The sequence below is a fragment of the Lissotriton helveticus genome, chromosome 9, assembly GCF_964261635.1.
Source record: "Lissotriton helveticus chromosome 9, aLisHel1.1, whole genome shotgun sequence".
In the NCBI taxonomy this organism is placed as follows: Eukaryota; Metazoa; Chordata; class Amphibia; order Caudata; family Salamandridae; genus Lissotriton; species Lissotriton helveticus.
Window position 1 is genome coordinate 94,459,552 of NC_136070.1, and position 22,605 is coordinate 94,482,156.

General features: G+C 45.3%; 1 protein-coding gene across 4 annotated transcripts in view; it reads left to right on the forward strand.

Annotated features, from left to right (window-relative positions):
- LOC144782641 (uncharacterized) overlaps positions 1-22,605 on the forward strand; it is a 589,272-nt gene that overhangs the window by 301,482 nt on the left and 265,185 nt on the right. For all 4 annotated transcript variants that reach the window (XR_013601190.1, XM_078661997.1, XM_078661998.1 and 1 more), the window contains one exon: positions 16,273-16,427. The gene's annotated coding sequence lies outside the window, so the exon portion shown is untranslated. The remainder of the gene's footprint in view (positions 1-16,272; positions 16,428-22,605) is intronic.

The following is a 22,605-nucleotide window of genomic DNA, read 5'->3' on the forward strand; positions in this document are numbered from 1 at the left end:
TGGAGGCGGTGTTTTGGATAGTCTGGAGTTTCCAGAGCAGTGATTTGTTAATTCCAGCTTAGAGGGCTTTTCCGTAGTCCAGTCTGCTGGTTATGGGTGCTTGGGTGACTGTCTTTCTGGATTCGGCGGGGATCCACTTGAAGGTCTTGCAAAGGATGCAGAGGGTGTTATAGCATGAGGAGGAGACAGCGTTTATCTGTCGGGTCATGGTGAGGGAGGAGTCAAGTATGATGCAGAGGTTGCAGGCGTGGTCCGTGAGAGTAGGGGGACTGTCGAGGGCGGAGGGCCACCAGGTATTGTTCCATTCTGAGGGGGTGGGTCCGAGGACGAGGACTTCTGTCTTCTCTGAGTTGAGCTTCAGACAGCTGCTGCTCATCCAGGAAGCAACGTCTTTCATTCCTTCCGGGAAGCTGAGTCTGTTGGTGTCTGGTTGCCTCGTGAGGAAGAAGATGAGCCGGGTGCTATTGGCGTAGGATACTATGCTGAGCCCATGTTTTCTGACGATGGTGGCGAGGGGGGCCATGTAAATGTTGAAGAGTTTGGGGCTGAGCGATGATCCTTGGGGTACTCCACAGTTGATCTCAGTGGGTTCGGAAAGGAAAGGCAGGAGTCTGATTATTGGGTTCAGCCGGTGAGGAAAGAGCAGATCCAGCCGAGGGCAGTTCCCCGAATGCCGGCGTTGTGGAGTCTGGCGGTGAGAGTGTGGTGGGAGGCAGTGTCGGGGGCTGCAGAGAGGTCAAGTAAGATGAGGGCCGCCATGTGGCCCTGGTTGAGGATGGTGCGGATGTCGGATGTGGCGACGAGGAGAGCGGTCTCGTGGCTGCAATTGCTACGGCATCCAGATTGGGAAGAGTCGAGAATGGAGTTGGCTTCAATGAAGTTCGTGAGTTGAGTGTTGATGATCTTCTCTGTGACTTTAGCCCCAAAGGGGAGGAGAGAGATGGGTCTGTAGTTTATGAGGTCTGTAGGGTCTGCGGAGGGCTTCTTGAGGAGGGGCTTGACTTCCGCGCGTTTCCTGTCGTCGGGGAAAGTGCCTGATTTGAAGGAGGCGTTGATGGTGCGTCTTAGCTCAGGAGCGATGGGGGCGGCGGCTCTGTGGAAGATGTGAAGCAGGCAGGTGTCCATGCGGGCTCCTAAGTGAATGCTCTTCATCGTTGTGGTGGGGCCTTCGTGGTGACAGAGTCCATGTTGAGACGGTAGGCTGGCTGACGTTGCTGGGGGTGGTGGTGGTTTCGGCATCAGGATTTGGATTTACCAATGCTTTTCTTACTTGTTAGTAACCATTTCGTTGATCATTTTAAGGCGCTTAAGTGTAACCAGTTATAGAAGCCCATTAATAAATAAATACAGGGTCATAGTACTCACCTGATGGCGCGTTGTTAAGTGGATGCTGAGAGTGAGTGTAAGGAAAAAGGTTCAAGAAATCTGTGCATGGGGATGACCCAGTGCTTAATATGAACTGGTGGGGGCAATCAGCACTAATTTTTGGAAGAACCAGCACTTTATTTTCCTCATCAGATTTTCTCCTTGAGCAAGAGAGTGAGAAACACACAATGGTGGAAAAAAGGAGGAAAGGAAAGATGGGAAAACATGACAAAAAGGAGAAAGCATAAACCTGCATGAATGAGAAAACTGGCAGGTGGTCTGTGATGGTGGATGACCATGCAAGGGTGAACAGTCAAAATATCGACTTCAAAATATGGACTGGACATAATATCGAGTTTTAAATATCGACTGGACGAAATATCGATGAACAGAATATAGACATCAAAAATATCGTTTTTAATAATATTGATTTTTTATAGTGTTTTTTATGTTATTATATGTGTGAAAAGTGTGTATTTATGTTATAAATAATAATAATTAATGACATTTTTATTTTTTTATTTTTGCGTTATTTAATTTAGTAGCGGGTTGTGGGTTTATAGGGGAATAGGGTGGGAAGTAATTTAATAATAATTAATTAAATATGTAAATGTATTTATTGTTATTAATTTTTAATTATTTGTTAATTAATTTATATTTGGTAATTAATTACATTTTAATTGGCAATTAATTTAAATTAATTGATTAATTGTTAATTATGTTAATTTTTCTAATTTATTTTCTGTAGCGGGTTGTGGGTTTATAGGGGAATTGGGTGGGAAGTAATTTATTAATAATTAATTAAATATGCAAACATATTTATTGTTATTGTTGTAGAATTAATTGTTAATTAATTTTTTATGGGTAATTAATTAAATTAGAATTGCTAATTAATTTTATTTAATTGATTAATTGCTAATTATGTCAATTTAATAATTTATTTTCTGTAGTGGGTTGTGGGTTTATAGGGGAATAGGATGGGAAGTAATGTATTTATAATTAATTAAATAAATCAAATTCAATTTATTGAATTTAATTTGAATTTATTGTAAATTAATTTTTAAATGTTAAATTATTAATTGTTAATTTGTAATTAATTTGTATTAATAGTTAAATAATTGTAATAATTAAATGTAATTTGTAATTTTAATGGATTAATTATTATATTATATTAAATTCGTAATTACTTTTAATCAATTTTTGATACATATTAAGTTATATTTATTGATATAATATATGAAGTATTTAATTTCGCTACTGTTGCACTCTCTGGAGTGGGAATAGTAATTTTTACCCCTACGCTATCCAACGCTTTCCCTACTGTTGCACTCTTTGGAGTGGGAATAGTAATTTTTACCCCAACGCTATCCAACGCTTTCCCTACTGTTGCACCCACTGGAGTGGGAATAGTAATTTTTACCCCTACGCTATCCAACACTTTCCCTACTGTTGCACCCACTGGAGTGGGAATAGTGATTTTTACCCCTACGCTAGCCAACACTTTCCCTACTGTTGCACTCACTGGAGTGGGAATAGTAATTTTTACCCCTACGCTATCCAATGCTTTCCCTACTGTTGCACCCACTGGAGTGGGAATAGTAATTTTTACCTCTACGCTATCCAATGCTTTCCCTACTGCTGCACTCTTTGGAGTGGGAATAGTAATTTAAACCCCTATGCTATCCAACGCTTTCCCTACTGTTGCACTCTTTGGAGTGGGAATAGTAATTTAAACCCCTACGCTATCCAACGCTTTCCCTACTGTTGCTCTAACTGGAGTGGGAATAGTAATTTTTACCCCTACGCTATCCAACACTTTCCCTACTGTTGCACTCACTGGAGTGGGAATAGTAATTTTAACCCCTACGCTATCCAACACTTTCCCTACTGTTGCACCCACTGGAGTGGGAATAGTAATTTAAACCCCTACGCTATCCAACGCTTTCCCTACTGTTGCATTCTTTGGAGTGGGAATAGTAATTTAAACCCCTACGCTATCCAACGCTTTCCCTACTGTTGCACCCACTGGAGTGGGAATAGTAATATTTACCCCTACGCTATCCAACACTTTCCCTACTGTTGCACTCACTGGAGTGTGAATAGTAATTTTAACCCCTACGCTATCCAACGCTTTCCCTACTGTTGCACCCACTGGAGTGGGAATAGTAATTTAAACCCCTACGCTATACAACGCTTTCCCTACTGTTGCACTCTTTGGAGTGGGAATAGTAATTGAAACCCCTACGCTATCCAACGCTTTCCCTACTGTTGCACTGTTTGGAGTGGGAATAGTAATTTTAACCCCTACGCTGTCCAACGCTTTCCCTACTGTTGCACCCACTGGAGTGGGAATAGTAATTTTTACCCCTACGCTATCCAACGCTTTCCCTACTGTTGCACTGTTTGGAGTGGGAATAGTAATTTTAACCCCTACGCTGTCCAACGCTTTCCCTACTGTTGCACCCACTGGAGTGGGAATAGTAATTTTTACCCCTACGCTATCCAACGCTTTCCCTACTGTTGCACCCACTGGAGTGGGAATAGTATATTTTACCCCTACGCTATCCAACGCTTTCCTCACTGTTGCACTCACTGGAGTGGGAATAGTATTTTTTACATTTTGCTATTGTACGTTAATAATATTGGATATTATTTAATTATATTATGTTAATATATATATATGTTTTAACAAATATGATTGTTACATTTTTGTATAACTTTTATTAAATATTTAATTATTATAATTTAATTTAAGTATTTTTAAGTATATTTTAGTAATTAATTTTAAATTTTAATTTAATTTAACAGTTTTTAATAAAGTCGATATTTTTTAAAACTATATTTTTGTAAACGATATTTTGTACTCGATATTTTTGTACTTCACTGTTTGTACATACAAACTCGATATTTTGTCTGTAGATATTTTTTCCCCGATATTTTGTCTGTAGATATTTTTTCCCCGATATTTTGGGTAGTCGATATTTTGTCAGTCGATATTATGTCAGTGATCCCCATGCAAGCATAGGAGATGCTTAGTGCTTGTAGAGCTCACCGTGTGCGCGCTTAAAAATCCTTTGCGGGAGGAGCTTGGCGGGCATCCGAGATGGCCGCGTGAGCACAGCGCTCCCCGGACCCCCGCCACTCCCGGCATGATATCCTGAACATATCCTGACTCCTTACGAGGATTTGTGTAGAGGACGCTGAGCTGATTGCCCTGGTACTTTTGTAATTTGATTTGGACCCGGGGTGCCGGAGTTACGGTGATTCGAACTTTCGGGCTCCGCCCTCGAGGTATGCCCGGGACTGGGTGAGGCTCTGTGGCCGTCTTGGAGTTGAACAACAGCGGCAGGGGGATTCGACTTGAGGGTCCCCCTCTTAAGTTTCGGTTTCGTTTCTGCCTCAGACTGAGACATCTGGCAGGGGAGCCTGGCCTGGGCTGGATCCGGGGCGCGAGACGGCTGTCGGGCCTTTGGCTGGTTGATTCTCCTATTTGCTGGCCCTATACTAATGGTACCCTAGCGGCGGTTCTTTGGTCCCGAAGCCCTACTTTCCTGTGGCCATTCCATCGAGCCTGGTAACTCTCCTGGTGACGCAGTTCTAGCATGGCGGGCAGAGGGGACCGAGAGACTCGGAAGACCAAGACGCCCCTGCGTGGGGGCCCGGTCCAGTCTAACGTTATGGACCGCTATACCCATTCAAAAGGGTCCCCCGGAGCCGCCCTGCCCGGTTCAAGTACTGCTGACCACATTGTGGACGCCTCAACGGAGCCGTCCTTGCAAGACATCATGGGCGCCATTTCTGGCATGAAGGAGACGATATGCCAACAATATGAAGCTTTGGCCCACAAAATCGACACCGTGGCCATTGATGTGAACTCGATTCGAGCCGACCTGTCGAAAACCAATGAGAAGGTGAAGTCATTGGATCTCAAGTCGTCCAGCCTCACGGAAGATGTCTCGGAGATACAGACGGAGATCGGCAACCTCCGTAGGGTGAACGATTTCATGACCCGGCGCTTGGAGGACTTTGAGAACAGGGCACGTCGCTGTAATGTGCGCGTGGTAGGAGTTCCGGAGAATCCAGAACCTCACTCTGTTGATCTCCTTGTTGAGGACTTGATCCAGAACTACCTCTCTCCGTCTGGTCTGAGTAAATTTTTCGCAGTGGAGCGTGCCCATCGTGTTCCGGGGGGCCAGGGTAAGCCAGGTGCCCCGCCGAGGCCTATTGTTGCGAAACTCTTTCATTATAGGGATCGGGACGCTATCCTGCAAGCATCACGTGTGAAGGGCCCGGTGGCCTTCGAGAAAGCCACGGTGAACTTTTATCCGGACTTTTCTCAACAGGTCCAGAAACAGCGTATGGGCTTCCGTGGTGTCAAGAAACGTCTCAGAGACATGGGGTTACGCTACGCTATGCTTTTTCCGACCAGGCTGCGCGTTGAGTACAATGACCGGGCCCTCTTCTTTGATCGGCCTGATTCTGTGAATGACTGGCTGGACTCTCTGCCTGACCGACCTCCTGCGACTGAGTCCGCCGCCCACCCGGGTGGTGCTGAGGGTGGTGTGGAGAGCTGAACGATTCGTCTGCACCTGGGCCCTCGTATAGAGTAAACTTTTCAGGGATACTATGCCTCAGTGCCTCTACTGTTTGTGTGTTCTCCTCATTATTTGTCTAGCTCGGGGTGGCGGGTGGGCCAGAGCCTTTCCTCCTCCGGGGTTCTTTTTGTAGAATGGGGGTTTTCTTGGGCGACAGGCACACTGCATGTTGGGGTGGCTTTTTAGCATTTTGCAGGGGTGCAGGGTGGGGGGTGTTTTCTTGATTGTTGGGGGGTGGGTGGTTGGGATGTTCTATGTTTGTGTGTTATGTTCTCAAGGCGACTCAATTTTGCTTCTGATGTTTCTTATGTCATGCTCATTGCAGAGGGGTTTCGGCGTTTCTGTGTGGGATGGGGGGTAGCGGGTTGAGGTTTGTTTCATGGAATGTTAATGGTCTGGGAGATCGCATTAAGCGGAGTGTGGTGTTAAAATGTCTACGCCGTTTATCTCCAGATATTGTTTTTCTACAGGAAACTCATTTGGTGGGCAATACGTGTCGTGCGATGAATAGGTGGGGATATCGCCTTGCCGCACATTCAGGGTTTACCACGGGTTCCAGGGGGGTGGGTATCCTTGTTCGGGCTTCCCTCCCCCTAGCTATTGATGATGTGATCCTTGATGATCGAGGGCGCTATGCTGTCCTCGTGGGTCGTTATGAAGGTCGTACCCTCTCCTTGTTTACTGTTTATGTGCCCCCCGGCCTACAGACTTCTACCTTTTCCGATTTGGGCCGTGTGTTGTTGAACCTCCCTGATAGTACTCTCTTTATTGCAGGCGACTTTAATTCTGTGTTCTCCGGTCTACACGATCATTACCCCCCTAGAGATACTCCTTCAGCCCAACAGTGGCTGGGTGGGTTCTTGGACACGTTTGGCTTGGTGGATTGCTGGAGGCTTCTGCATCCTACCCAGCTTCAATACACTTTCCATTCGGGGGCCCATGGGAGTCTGTCTAGACTGGATTATTTCCTGATGCCCGCGGCGCAGACGCCGGCGGTGCGTGAGATCAGACACCTCCCCCGGGGCATCTCCGATCATTCTCCGCTCTGGCTTTGTTTCGAGTTTGGGGTGGAGGCGGCGGGCCGAGTGGCGCCTATTAACCCCTGGTACCTTGCCTCCCCTGAGACCCGCGACCTTTTGACTAAGTCTTTGGATGCCTATTTTTTAGACAACGAGGGGTCCGTTTCCTCGGCGGTATCCCTGTGGGAGGCCTTTAAGACAGTGATTCGTGGGCAGGCCCTCTCCCTTATTGTTGAATCCAAGAAGGCTAGGAATCGGGAGGTGGTGGACCTTGAGAGAGAGATTGCGGAGAGGGAGGCCGACTTAGAGTCAGATGTCACCTCTGATAAACTCCACGCCCTGGGTTTGAAACAGTTTGCCTATAAGTCCTTGGTCACGGATGCGGCTAAACTGATGTTCCGGGAACAGCAGGGTCGTCTGTATGATGTGGGGGACAAAGCGGGTAAATTGTTGGCGTGGTTGGATAAGAAAGAGAGAGCGAATCGTGTGGTGCCTGTGATTCAGTCGTCGAATGGTGTCGAAGTGACAGACCCGGTTGGAATAGTTGAATGTTTTGTGGAGTATTTTCGTGTGGTTTATACCCCTGTGTCTGGACGGGATATGGCTGACTCTCGCCTTTTGTTGCGCGATATCGCTTTGCCCAGTGTTTCCGAACTGGATCGTGTCTCGTTGGAGTCCCCTTTTACTACGGATGAGAAAGCGACTGCCATTCGTTCGCTCCGTTCGGGCAAGGCCTTGGGCCCGAATGGGTTGCCGATTGAGCTGTACAAGCTACGCCCTGACAGGGTAGCGCCCTATCTTCGTGCCATGTTTTTGGAGTCCCGGGAACGGGGTATTCTCCCGTATGACCAGCGTCTGGCTACGATAGTTGTAATTCCCAAAGACAGGAAACCGCGGGACCTTTGTTCGTCTTATAGGCCCATTTCCCTGTTAAATGTTGAGCCTAAGGTCCTGGCTAAGCTTCTGGCGACCCGCCTACTGACGGTCATTAGTGGCTTGGTTCATCCGGATCAGTCCGGATTTATCCCACATCGCAACACGGCTCTTAACCTACGTCGTCTCCACGGTGCTGTTGCGAGGGCGGGGCTTCTGACGGAGCCGGCCATTTTGGCCTCGTTAGACGCCTCGATGGCCTTTGACACTCTCGAGTGGCCCTATCTTTGGGCGGCTCTCGAAAAATTTGGTTTTGGACCTGAGTTTATTGGTTGGGTGAAGTTGTTGTACGTTGAACCCTTAGCGCAGGTAGTGGTGAACGGTAGAGTCTCAGTCCCCTTCTGTCTTGGTAGGGGGACCCGTCAGGGTTGCCCCTTGTCTCCATTGCTTTTCGCGCTTGCCTTGGAACCGTTAGCTGCGTGGCTTCGATGGGAGCCTTCACTCAAAGGGATCCGTTGGTCACCGGACTTTGAGGACCGCGTCTCTCTTTACGCAGACGACATTCTTCTATATCTTACCTCCCCGCGTAAATCTTTGAATGTCTTATTTGATGTTCTTACTTCGTTCGGTGCTAATTCGGGCCTTGTTATTAATTGGGCTAAGTCCTGTGTGTATGTTCTTTCGGGTATTTTGCCCCCTTTGCCGGACAGATTTCCTATCCAGGTGGTCCAGTCTGGCTTCAAGTATCTGGGGATTTTTATTACCCTGGACCCCTCACTCCGGTTTGAGCGTAATCTCCTCCCCCCGCTTCTTAGACTGCGACTGGATGTGGCCCGTTGGCGTAAGTTACCCCTATCTCCTCTGGGTAGGGCAGCTCTTTTTAAACTGATGTCCTTGCCGCGGTTCCTCTACGCACTTCAAAATTCTTATGACGACATTCCCGCTACATATTTCAGGGAGATCGAGAGTCTGCAAATACAACTGATTTGGGACGGACGTCCACGTATAGCCCTTGCGAAACTTACCATCCCTTGGTAGGACACGGGCATGGCGCTCCCCGATATCAAGAGATACTACTGGGCTGCCCAGCTATCTGCCATTAACCACGCGGTGTATTCGCCGGGTCGCGATCCGGCCTTTGAGATGGATAGGTTCCAGCTGCCGGGAGGGGACTTTAATAGAGCGCTTTATTCTAGATCGGCCGGGCGCCATATTGCGGGCCCGTCCAGGACCGCAGTCAACGTGTGGCGCGCCGCGAATGTGAGTTTGGGATGGGAGAATCGACTGACGCTGGCGACTCCGCTTTATGCTTCTGAACGTTTGGGGTGTCTCTGGTCTACTAAGGGCTTTGACCGCTGGGATATGATTGGGATTTGTAAGGTGGGTGATGTTTGTGTGAATGGTAGCGTGAAGTCATTCCAGGCCCTTAAGGCAGAATACGGCTTGAATGATAGAGAGTTTTTCCGGTATCTGCAGGTCCGGCATGCCCTGGCCTCAGTTCTGACTCCTGATGTGGCCCTGCCCGAGTCCTCCCCCCTTGAAGATCGTATACTAGATGGGCACCTGCCCGACAGCACTATCTCCCTTATTTACAAAAAATTGATTCATAATCGCGTTGATTTGTTGGTCCGACTCAGGGAGATGTGGGTCGGTGACGGATTGGAATTAGATGACGAGGATTGGCAGTCGGCCCTCTCCTCTCCGAAAGAGGTCGCCATTCCCGCCCGTCTTCGTTTGGTGCAGCTTAAGATCCTCCACCGGGTGTATGTGACTGGTCCGCGTCTGGTTGTAATGGGTTTTTCCCCGGATGGCTTATGTAAGCGTGGCTGTGGGATGAGCGCTACCTTTATGCATATACTTTGGGAGTGCCCTGTGGTGGCAGCCTATTGGGTGGATGTGCTTGCGGTAATGACTGTTGTGACTGGTGTTGCCCTGCGGCCTGAGGCCCGTCGATGCCTGCTAAACGTGTGGGAACCCTCCGATTACTCTGTGGCCCAGACTAGATGGGCGACCTTGGGTTACATGGTCGCGAAGCGTGACATTGCGCAACTTTGGGGCGCATCCCGACCTCCTGACGTTTCGGTGTGGGAGGATAACATGGACTGGTCCATGTTCCGAGAGAAGACCGTCTATGTGGCTAGGGGCAGACCCAGGGCGTGGACGAAAATTTGGGGTCAATGGAATGCATATCGTGGAGACATTTGTACCCCTCCCTTGGTTGCCACCACCGATGTTATCCTGTCTCCCTAGGCTGACGTTCCCGAAATTTTTCATTCTCTTCTAGGATTTTCCTGTCCTCCCTGCTTCCCCCCCCCCCGGCCTTGCCGAGTCCCATTGATTTACCTTGGTTTACCTGATTAGTGGCCCTCCCCTCTGACATCCGGGCTGACTTGATTGCTGCATTCGCCTTGTTTGGTGTTCGTTATTTTAATGTCTAATATAGAAAATTGTTGTGTCCTGTCCTATGTCTGGAGCAATTTTACTCCATGATTCGGTCTGGCCACGGAAATGATTGTTTACTTCCTGTGTCGTGCTTTGCGACTTAGCGGCCAGCCCGTGTGGTTGTAGGCCCATCTTTGTACTTTTTATTTGATTGCTCAATAAAAAAATTTTAACCAAAAAAAAATAAAAATAAAAAAACAAATAAATCCTTTGCTTCTGTGAGGTTTAATCAGACACGGAGGGCCTGTTGCTTCCTGTATAGAGGAATTGACATGCAAAGATATGTAAGCATAAATAACTGGTCTCCTTACAATATTTATGTCCACAGGCAACATTTTCCTGATTGTTTTCCACTTTCCCGAATTTCATCGACATACTCCAGAGTGGTGTGATGGCAGTTATACCTCAGTAAATTTTCTTTTTAAAAAAAATAAAGGCAAAATCATGCATTTTCCTGTACAGTTATCATAGAAAAAGCTAAAAGGCGCAATAGGTTCAACAACAGTACATGAACTAGGGGCAAGCACATATTAATGCTAAACTAGAATGAGGGATAGTATCTTTAGTAGAAGTCCTTAGTGCATGTTTCCAGGATGGAAAAAGTTCCCCAACTTAATAGGTGGCAGTTATGAGTAATTATGACCATAGAGGTGTCACATTATTGGTCACAGTGTGTTTCCTTAAATATTAGTGATTTTAACTTTAAGCCTGCAAATGTATGTTGCAGTCCTATCACTTTTCAGGTCATACTGCGTGCATACTGATTGGCTGTGACAGACCATATACTCTGTATGCCCAGTTATGTCTGTGCCAGGAAAAGCGTTAATATGTCCAGTTTCTGTCAGACTGTTTTTGCACGCTCACTAACACATGCGTTCTTTGAATGTAATAGTTTTGCTCTTTAGCCATTTACAGGCCTTCCATTTCTAGAGTTTATGTGCCTGTCACTATGTTTTTAAAACAGCCTGTCTCCTGTCACTGCTTCCATCATCTGCTAGGTCTGCTCAGCATTATTAACTCACAGGTGCAAAACCTTATACTAAGACAGTGTATCACTTAGCTACCCAACTGCCTCTGTGAAACGTTAAATGGTGAGTTACATCACAAAGAAAATCATAAGTGTGGAAAAAATGGCCAATTAGTGCTAACATTTTGTGACTATAAGCACAAAAAATAAGTACTGCTTATTCTTTAATATCACCATAAATTACAATATGTTCCATTCAAAGCCCTGTCACATCATATTCTCACTTGCTTCTTCAAGTAAACCGTAAGAAAAGGCATTCGTGCAGCGGTGCAAAATGCAAAAACAATGGCCATTGTATTTAATCTTTTTCAACTTTAAAACTGAAAGAACACAAACGTTTTTTTTCAGGGGACAGCTCATGAAACAACAAACTGTATGTTTGAATACCTACTGTGTTATGACTCATTTTGCTTCACATAGCATGCACTCCAGGCAGATATAAGGGTCCAGGCGTAGCCACAAATAAACAATAAGTTAAAAAAAACACTATTTTTTAAAGCGGGTTTGGAGACTGTCAGGTGTCTGTAACAAATCTATTCCCCTGCCCATAGTCAACTATTTCCATCTCGTTCATGCACTCTCTCACCATGTTTCTTTCTACCCCTATCATGCTCTCTTGCACCCTATTTCTCTCACATCGTCTTTCTTTCTCTCTCCCTCACCCTGCCTCCTACGCCCTCTCTCACCTGTTCTTCGTCTTTCCCTTTCGTTTCGTCCATGCTGCATCAAAGCATTAATGCTACGCATTCAGTAGAATGAATGACCATGTCACACAATACGAGGTCTTGAATGGGTCAAATGCTGCACTTGCTTCTACTGTGACTGATTAATAACGAACTCAAACTCAGAATCTGAGTCCACAGGCATCTAATGCCACCTTATCCTTGACGCTCTTCATCCCTTTTTAACAATGAGTTCAATCTCTTCTCCATCCTGATGTCACTCTATCCTCGGAATCATTTGACTGCTCAACATGTTCATCAGGTGGGGTGAAGGAGGTAAGCTTCCTCGTTTTCATTTGATGAGCACAGGATGCTGTAAAATCATGCACCACATTTAAAATTGAGTACCGGTGTAGAGAAAAACATTGTTTTTTCTTTTGTCAGTCCTGCATCTCTAACAGTGGGCATTCTAGAAGGTTTCTTTGTGTGATGCTTAGGTTTTGACACCTATTGTGACATTATTTACCGGATGACCCCTTGATAGTAGTTTATGGACCTGAGCTCATACTTTGCATGATTTCCTATTATTCTTATCAGTCCGATCAGAGTTGGCTCCAGAATGAAAAATAAAACACTACTATTCTGAGGCAGAAAGAAAATCCCTATCTAAGCATCAGCTCCGCTGTCTTCCATTTTCACAGTATTTTTTACCAGAAGCATTTTTTTTCACCTATTGGAGGTTCCAGGTAAAATGTAACACGTTCAGCAGATACTCTCTAATACTTGGTGTAAGTGAGAAACTCTTCGTTCCTTACTCAGGCCAAGAGGGAAGATTCCCAAGTGGCTAAAACAACTTATTTTACGTTGTGTAGATCATGGGAGGGGGAGGAAATAGTTTTCCCGAATTCACAGTGCTTTTGCAGGCACAGATTTGTCACTGCATGAGCAAATTTGGATAGTCCCCTCTCCATTACATGCACCATCAGGTTATTTGTCTCCGCACCCTCACTGCAGCCGCTTGTCTTTAATTGTTAGCTTGTGTTGTTGAAGATATCATTGTGAAATATCTGGCTACGATGATGGAAGCGTGTTCATTTTATACTACAACACCCTCTTGAAATATATATTTATATGACTCTGGACCATATAGTCTGAAGTAATACATTCTTGAATGCAACTGTTTTCACTTCAAGTTGATCGTCGGCACTCAATAAAACACATACCCTTACTGCAGTTTTTCTCTGCGTAGCACAAACCAATAGCAGTGTTGAGTATCAACTTGAAAGTACAAAATCTAACGTACTGTTAAATGTGTGTGAATTGCTCTATTGATATTAAGAGCCAGTCCTTACTATAGAAACAATTGCTTCAAGTTTATATCCTCTCTTTAACTTATCATCATGTTATCAGGCATAAAGCATGTGGCTCAGTCCACACTCTGTCTCTTTACTACTAGACTTCCCTCCACGCATTCTCCCGCCACTGCCCAGGCTAAAGGACTGATCTGATAAAAACATAACATTGGAAGCCGGAGGCTAGAATGAAACCCTGATCTCACAAAGAACACAAGGCCAAATATACAAAAGGCATTCTTGTTGCTGTTGAATGGTTTGTCACCTGGAATTCTATTTGCTTTGTGATGTCACTGTTGTTCTTATTAGTCTATTAAAAAAAATGTCCTGGTCACAAAAAGTCCTACTTCATTGACAGTCCGAAGCCTGTGAAGGACAACCAACATTTATCCATTCTGAGTGAAATATATATTTGTTTATACACGTGTCGTTTGATGTTAAATATTCCATCAAACATTATGTCACAAGATAAACCCTGCTTGTACAGATTATATAAGCCTTGAGAAAGCCCTGGTCTAACTGACCACTATAGGACGAAACACGTATCGGCTGCAATTGTTCTCTATACCACCTTGGAAAATCATGGCAATCTATGTATCATGAAATAATGATGAACATCAAAAGCATAAGATAAAAGAATAAAAAAATAAACACATAGGTAAATATCAAATTGGAATCACGTGGCTTCTTGATCAAAAGAATTTCAACATTAACTAAGGAGGAGTACATACTCACTAGTTTTCCTACGCTTATATAAAGAGGTCAAAAATGTCAATTACCTCAAGTCAACCTCCTCCAACTAAATACAACAAATTGGCAATACCATCCAGGTAAAGGATCTCTGGACCTTTCTTTCCATATCAAATCTTCCGCAAAATAGATTCTTTTACCTGGAGTGCCGAAAACATTCATCCATGCATTCCCATTCCCTGCACGTTGACATTTATAGGACTGGCGGAGACCTCATGCTACCATTACACATACATACTTATATACATACATACAGTACAGAGGAGTGGGTTTTGGGTCAATTTAATTCACCGCATGTTACTGATACACACATCACACATATGTGGATTAAGCTGCCACATTAGTTACCCATCCAGCGAAGGTGCCGGAGACTGCCCAGAAGTAAGCGCACTCCACCGCATGCACACAGTTTAAAAAAAAAAAAAGATTTCTTTTTATTAATACTTAACACATTAAACTGTCAGCGCTTACATATGCACACAGTTTTTACAAGCTTTTTACCACCAACTCACTAACTTATTTTAAGCGGTTCTTAACCTCGCCTTTAATGTTTTAAGTCTCTCTTTTTTAAATACTTCCTCGGTCCACCACAGCAACCATTGCTGATTGAGTGGAGGGCAGCTGTTGTTTCTGTTTTTAAAAGTCAAACAGGCTTACCTGCACCGCGACTCGCTATCACTCCTTTTTGCCCCCAGACGCTTCACAAATCCACCCCGATCCTAGTGGTGGGAGGTCCCCTCAGCAGGGGTGACCCGCACACACTTCCGCTGGGCCAGCCTCGCACAGCCATCTTTGAAGTGAGACGGTCTAGTCTCTCTCAAAGTGACGCGGGCTTTTGGCCATAAAAGGCCAACATGGCACCGGCAGCGCGCCTAAGGCAAGCCATCTGCACCTGTCCGCGCCTGGACCACACCCTGCGCCAGTCCCCCTGGTCCATTTGACCAAATGATAGGGGAGACTATCAGCTACTCACGCAATGCCTTGTTATCCTTAAGACCACCAGCTGACAGCATTGCAGATACTCTGCACTGCATTCCTGCCCAGTCCCCCCTGCCTAACTCTTGCCCCTCAAATGCTGGCTCATCCAGGATAAACTGGCAGCACATTTCAGGGGCTAAGGGGCTAGCTGATCAGGTCAACCAAAAGGGTAGGGATCCCAGAATCGCAAGCATTACCTGTATGCCTGTGAATACAAGGTCTTTAGTGAAACATCATCAGGAATTTTCCAACCTGATCATAAACCAGCACGCAGACGTGACATTCATAACAGAAACCTGGGCAGACCTTAGCAGAGGTCCTGAAATGGTCGCAGCCACCCTCCCCCCCCCAGGCTACTCTACCTACAGGCTTGATAGACAATTTAAAAACGGAGGAGGGCTAGCAATATTGTACAGGGATCACTTCAAAACGACTTTCGAACCTCTTACCACTGCTGGGTTCGAGGCTTTAACCTTTTCTGTGCAACCGCCAGGTTTACAAGCCATTAAGGGTCTGCTGATATACCGGCGCTAGGATCAAGGGGTTGCTTCATAGACAAACTTAGCCTACCAATGGAATCCACCATTACCAATGCCAACTACCTGGTACTGGAAGATTTTAACTTTCATTTGGAAAATGAATCAGACCCAGACTCCCAAAAACGTATCAAATTCATGACCACTTTTGGGCTATCCCTAATCACGAAAGATCCGACACACAGAGCAGGACATATGCTTGATGGAATTTCTCAAACTGTAAGGCTACTATCTTACTCCCTTCTCTCCCTCTCACCTGGTCCGACCACTAGGCAGTCAACTAGCCCAGTAGACGCAGTTTATAATGAATCTGATTTTAACATTAGTAGTCACCCATTCTTTTCCAGCAAGAACACTTTCAAGCTTAATAAACTGGAGCTCAGTGAGTTTCCTTTCCTTACTGAAGAAAGGACGATCAAACGGATTGCTCTTACTAAATCAGCCTAGCCCTCAGATCTCTGTCCGCCAAAACCTTTACAAGATCCAGGAGAGACGGTTGCTCCCATTTTGACAAAACTAATGAACAGCATTATTACTACTGCTCAGTACACCAATGAATGGAAAAAATATTCCCCCTCTACTCTTAATCCCAATGCTGTATCTAGCTTTTACACATGGTGGCCAAAATGCTTGAAAGGCACTTTAACAATGCCCTTTCTGATTTCCTGAATAGGCATGAACACTTGGATGAAGCCCAACATGGCTACGGATCTAACCACCGAACGGAAACAGCTTTGGGAGTAGCTTTAGAAGCGATCAGCACCATTTTACACAAAGACAAGAGAGGCAGCCGTGTGTCTTCCTGATTTGACAGCGGCATTCGATACGGTGAGTCATGGGGTCCTCATTCATCGCTTAGCCCACATTGGGATTTGTGGTGCCGCTCTTGAACTTTTGGCTTCTTTCCTTTCAAATAGGGAACAGATGGTTTGTCTGGGTGATTTTAAGTCTAATCCCTTTGTGTTACTGTGCAGCATGCCACGGGCTCTACAAGCCCTACACCGTTTAAAATTTGTGCTGTCCCTTTCCGTAAACTTATTAAATCCTTTGGCTTCTTTGTTATTGCTTATGCTGATGATACTCAAATTATTGGCCCCATTTTGAGCAACAGTGAAGAGGTTGCTAAGAAGTTTACCAATTGCACGTGTGAGGTGGCCAAATGGATGAGGCTTAACTGACTTATGCTAAATTCAGCCAAAACTGAGGTTTTACTCGTTGGCAAAGACACTTCATTTTGGAATTCCCTCCTGGTGGCCTTCTTCTCTTGGAACTCTCCCAAGATCAGCGCCTATTGTTAAGAACTTAAGGTTAATGTTTGATGTTAATCTCACCCTTAGAGGCCAGGTTAGCAAAATCATTATGTCCTCCTTCTTCATCATAAAAATACAAAGGAAATATTTTCACTTTATCCCATTCGAGCTACAAAAACAAGTAGTTATTGCTCTGGTTTTGGCTAGAATTGACTACTGCAATGCGCTATATCATGGTCCTAACTCAGACACTTTGGACAGCTTGTGCAGAATGCTGTTGTTTGGCTTTTAAACGATATTCCCAAATTACATTCAGTGGCACATGTGCTTAAGGAACTTCCTTGGCTCCCACTCAAGAAACGGGTAACCTGTAAGGCACTGTGTTTGGACCATAAATCCCTCTGGGGGGTTGGTCCAAAAGCTTTGCAGAGAAGGTTTAAGTGGTATCTACCCAAAAGACATCTGCGCTTCTCTTCACCCTGAAGCTTGGTAGTACTTTATAGCAAAAAAGTCTCATGTGGAGGCAGATGTTTTGTGTATTCCACTTGTGAACTGTGGAACACACTCCCCCTGGAACTTAAACACCAGCCAAATGTCTCCATCTTTAGAAAGCAACATAAAACTTGGCTTTTTCAGCACTTCTTTAGGCTGGTACCTTTTGCAGTACTTCTACTTGTCAGCGTCAAGACACCTTTTGGCATTCGTCGTGCTTAACCCCTTCGCTGCTAGGCCTTCTCCCCCTAACACCCCCTGTGCTAAGCCTCTTTTTTTACTGTTTGGCGTAGTTCGCTCTTAGGCCCCCTAAACATTTTGTCCACATAAGGCATCCACGCAAATTTTGCGTCCTTTTCTTCCAACATTCTGGGGTGTTCTAAAAGTACCCAGGGTTTGTGGATTCCCTTGGAGGGGACCGAGAAAATAGCCAAAATATAGCTACATTTTGGGTTTTAAAAAAAAAAATGGGGAAAAAGTGCTGCAAAATAAAGCAACTCTGATTTCCTTGCAAATGGTATGAACGAAGGGTTTGTGTTGCTAAAATCACAATCTTCCCAGCTTTCAGGAACAGGCAGACTGACGTTTGTCAGAAAACCAAAATTCTTTACACAGTTTTGCCTATTTAGTGAGTCATAACCTATTTTTCCTATTTTTTGTGCTTTCAACCTCCTTCCAGTTAGTGGTAGAAAACAATATTGGATCCTGAAAAGCAATACATTTCTGAAAATGAGACAAAATTCTGAATTCAGCAAGTGGTCATTTGTGTAGATCCTTCAAGGTTTTGCTATAGAAAGTAACACAAATTGAGTTGAAAAAGCAGCCATTTGTGCCTACGTTTTCACCTGTAATTTCTTTAGATTATGGCAGATTTCGTAAAGCAATATACCATTACATCCGCTGGACCCTTCTGGTTGCGGTGATATATAGAACTTGTAGGTTCACCAAAAACCTGAGGTACCCAGAGCCAATAACTGACTGTTCTTTGCAATCAATGGTTTTTCATTGTGTACAGGGTATACAGCAATTCATTTTGCAAAATATAAAGAGTGAAAAAGAAGTATCAAGGAAAATGAAAACAACATTTGGAATTCAGAAGGAGTGGTAATTTGCACATCCCTGAATTTGTGGGTATCCATACTACCATGTGAATTAGAGGGCATTTTTCAAAATGCCATCTTTTTAAACGATCGATTGTTGCGCGTAAATCCTCCTGAGGCGGAAGCCGGGAGACTAGCACATTTTTAAATTGTACTTGCTTGATTTTAAAATTGTATTTATGGCTCTGGACACTGAACCGTTTTATTATTGTACTGGGGTACAGGACGCTCTGCTTACTATGATCCCCCCCCATTTCCTGATTGCTCCCCTTACAGCCGAGTTAGGCGCTGGAACGGGTAGAGCTAGCTTTGGCCGCCATATATGGGGTAGCCCGGGATCGCCGCTCTAGTAGTTGGCCACTTCAAACCTCGCCCGCATATGAGTATCGCACTATCACGGCCACGCAGCGGACGCGCCGGCGGTGCGCCGAAGGCGTGCCCGTCTGCGCCCGTCCACGGCAGGACGGGGCCCGGGGCCGGAACCCCTGCCCATTACGAGAACAGAAACAGTGGTAGTAATAATGATAGATTACAGTATACCAGACAACAACTACTCCTTCTCTGCCCTAACATCAAAGATAGTTGCCGCCATACCTTGCAAGCAGATACACCTCATCTACGCTGTGCGGACTGTACGTTTGCTTCCCAAATCTTGGGAGTCAGAGGAGAGGAAGCAGACAAAGTTAGGATGATGCTATTAAACTGCCGCTCATTGAAGAAACATAAACTGGAAATATATGATCTGCTTACGGATTATGGCCTGGACAAACTTTTTTTTACAGAGACATGGCTGGATGAAGCTTCGCTGCCCGAAATCCTTAAGGCTTCTCCTCCAGGATACTGTTTACTTAGAATTGATAGGGAAGGCCAGAGAGGAGGGGGGTTGGCGCTAATTTATAAAATAATAATAATAATAATACCGACATTTGTAAAGCGCACAGCTACCTCTGCAGGAAGTGTCCCGGCGCTGTCCATATACCGCTTAGGAACCCTTCCTGGCTTCCCTGTGTGGTGTCCACTCCTGGGCACCCCCCAGGTACAGCCAGGCATCCCAGCGCTGTTGGGGCCGTTGTGGAGATTAAGCAAGCTATTGCCCAGAGTTGGACCCATGATTAGAATAGGCACCGAGGCGAGAATTATCAGGTCCGAGGAAATTGAGCCCAAGACCCGCCGGGGCGGGAATTGAACCCTGGTCCCAGGCCAGACCTCTGCATCAGGGTCTGCCGCTCTAACCATTGCGCCACACTTCTCCATAAAAGTGAGCTGCAATGCACTCTAGAACAAGTTAAATTGCTAAATAGGGAGGTCGGCTTCTTTACGATAAAAATTTGCCCCAAAAACATTATTAATGGCTTCCTGATATACCGACCACCAGGTGGGACCACACAGTTCTGCGACAACCTGACAGAACTGGCAACTCAGCCAGCACTCCGCTACAAGAAACTCCTCATTCTGGGGGACTTAAACCTCCACTTTGAGGATATCGACAGCGGGGAGGCACAGGCAGTTGTCGAAACAATGAAATCATTAATGTTAAATTTACAGTCACTCTCTCCCATGCATCAACAGGGTCATCTTCTTGATCCTGTCTTTGCCAACTGGGAAGGTATAAAGATCTCCACCCCGATAAGAATGCCATGGTCAGATCACTATCTCATTCCTTTTGAGGTAGAATGTGGCTTACACGAATCAGGGAATAAAAAGCCTAGATCTCAAAAACGAAGAGACTGGAAAAAGTTCAATCAGGAAACATTTAGGCTTGCCCTGCTGAATGAACCACCCCCTCGTAGTGACACTTTACAAGAAGCATGGAGAAGGTACGAAGAATGGATGTCAAATGCCTTGGACACAGTAGCACCATGGACATATAAGCCCCCGTCAGAAGGACTAAAACTTCTCCCTGGTTCTCCAAAGAGCTCATGCAGAACAAAGCCAAATGTAAAAATCTTGAACGCTGTTGGCGTAAAAATTACAACCCCGGGTGTAAACTTAATTATAAGACCGAATTAAGAAAATATCATAAACTCTTGAGAGCAGCAAAAGGTGCATTCCTCAAAGAAAGAATTGAAATGGCAGATAACCCTACTATAAAGAACTTTTTGCCATATACAAAGAACTTACGGTCCCCGCTAGACTATCGGCCCAAGACACTTACTTGAACGAGCTATGTGAATCAATAGCAGACTACTTTGTTAATAAAGTAGAAAAAATACATGCCTCCTTTGTGGAAAAGTAAATTTTGCCATGTTCTGTGTCCCTACGCGTCCTCCATCATATGTTATCTGTGCATGATTAATATGCATATGTATTCCCCATGTTCGATTAAAAGACGCAATTACAGTTGTGTCCATCTCTAGTATGCCAGTTTCCAGTTCTCGTGAATACTACGAATATCAGGCCTATGTAAAGTTACGTTGCCACGTTTCTCAGTGTGCACGTTATTTCATTGTAAAGTCCCCGTTTCTAGGCCTCAAAAGGGCCCGGACACTAGATTCAGCTTCTGTCTCCTGAGCTTCGCTGAGGAGCGATACAGCCCCCACCTGTATTTCTGACCCTTCACTTACTTCCTGCCTCGCAGTGCCTGGCCCAGCCTGGCTCTGCCTCTGAGTCTGCCAAGAGTATGTTATGATTCTAGTTATCAGTCCAGCCCTCCTTCTCTGCATTCCTAAGCTACTGAATCGCATCAATAGTTTCCGTCATTGTCTAGCCTTTACGTCTCCATGTAAGAGAAATACTGTATTAATGGTCATTTAATATTCTTCATCACGCACTACATGTAGAATAATGCATGCTCCAGTCTTAGAGTCTGTTAGCCTTTACCCCGATAGCTTTTGGATTCTATCAACATGTTCTCTAAACATCAGATACTAGATACTGCTTAGGTACATGTCGCCCTGACTCTCCAGACTTCAGTCTCTGCTCCTAGCACAGAGTTCGTAGCCCCCAGCTTCTCCTAGTAATACGTCATTGCCAGTTTGCGCGCACCATCAGGTTAGAGGTCCCGGCTCCTTAGGTAGCCCCCTCCATGTTTCCGCCCCATTCATGACATATTCTGTTACGTTTGCATCACATGTCTATGTATACGCCCTGTTACACCTACTTTCACCCTTATCTTTCGCGACTGCTACGCGTCACACCCTTTGCTCCACCCACCGCTCCGCCTATCATATGTACTGTAATGCAACTGTTTTACTATATATGCTTGTGTATTGTTATTAAATGTTAGCGCGCTCATCCCTTATGCTCATCCCAGATCCAGCCCCGGCAGCTGCCGGGCCCTGCCATCCTATTCCTATGCAGGTTGTCCTGTTCCTGTCCTTTATGCTGTATTAAACCTGCAAAACTCCTACTACCTCGAATCTTGACTCTTATTTATTGAGCTATCTGTTATTGCTATGCCTAGTCAAACCTAGATCCGGTATTATTTATTTATATACCACATAATGGCGCCCGAACAGGGACTTGCCCTTTCCCCACGCGCCGGTGAAGCCACGCCGGCCCCCTGACCCTCTGCAGCCGTGACGGAACCATACCGTGCACGTGCAGATATTTCTGCTTCAAGTATCCCTCAGGCCCACGGAGGAGACGGAGGTGGCGGTCCAGCATCCAGACGAGGCGGTGGAGGAACGCGGCGAGTCCCGACCAGAGCCCAAGCCGAGAGTCCAAGGTCCGAGGTATCCGGAGGCCCACCCATAACAGAAGTCCGAAGTTCGTCGTCCGTCGTCGTAGCAGTCCAGTCGAGTCCGAGGCCTTCCGTTCTTGCTGCCCGGTGAGTACCATTGCTGGGGTAGTATCTAGACAGGGTCAATCTAATTGACTCTGGTCCGTGGGTTGGTGGTACACAGACCCACAAAACGAAGTGTCCACTTCGGTGGATGCGGGTCCTGACGTGTCTCTTTATGAGACCGGTAAGTTTCGTACTGTCTCAGCAGTACATCTAGTTCCTGTTCTAGTCAGTTCAGTTCTCGAGAAAATTCATGTATTCTGTTTTCCGTATTCCAGGTAGTATTCTGTTCGAACTGTTATTTTAAATGTTCTTCATGTATTTTAATGTCGTGGTATGAATGTGGAGTTATTATCGTGTTCATTGTGTATTGTAATTACGTATTGTGTCTAAGTTATAGTTCAGTCATGCCGTTATTATCTAAATTACGTCAGTTAAAA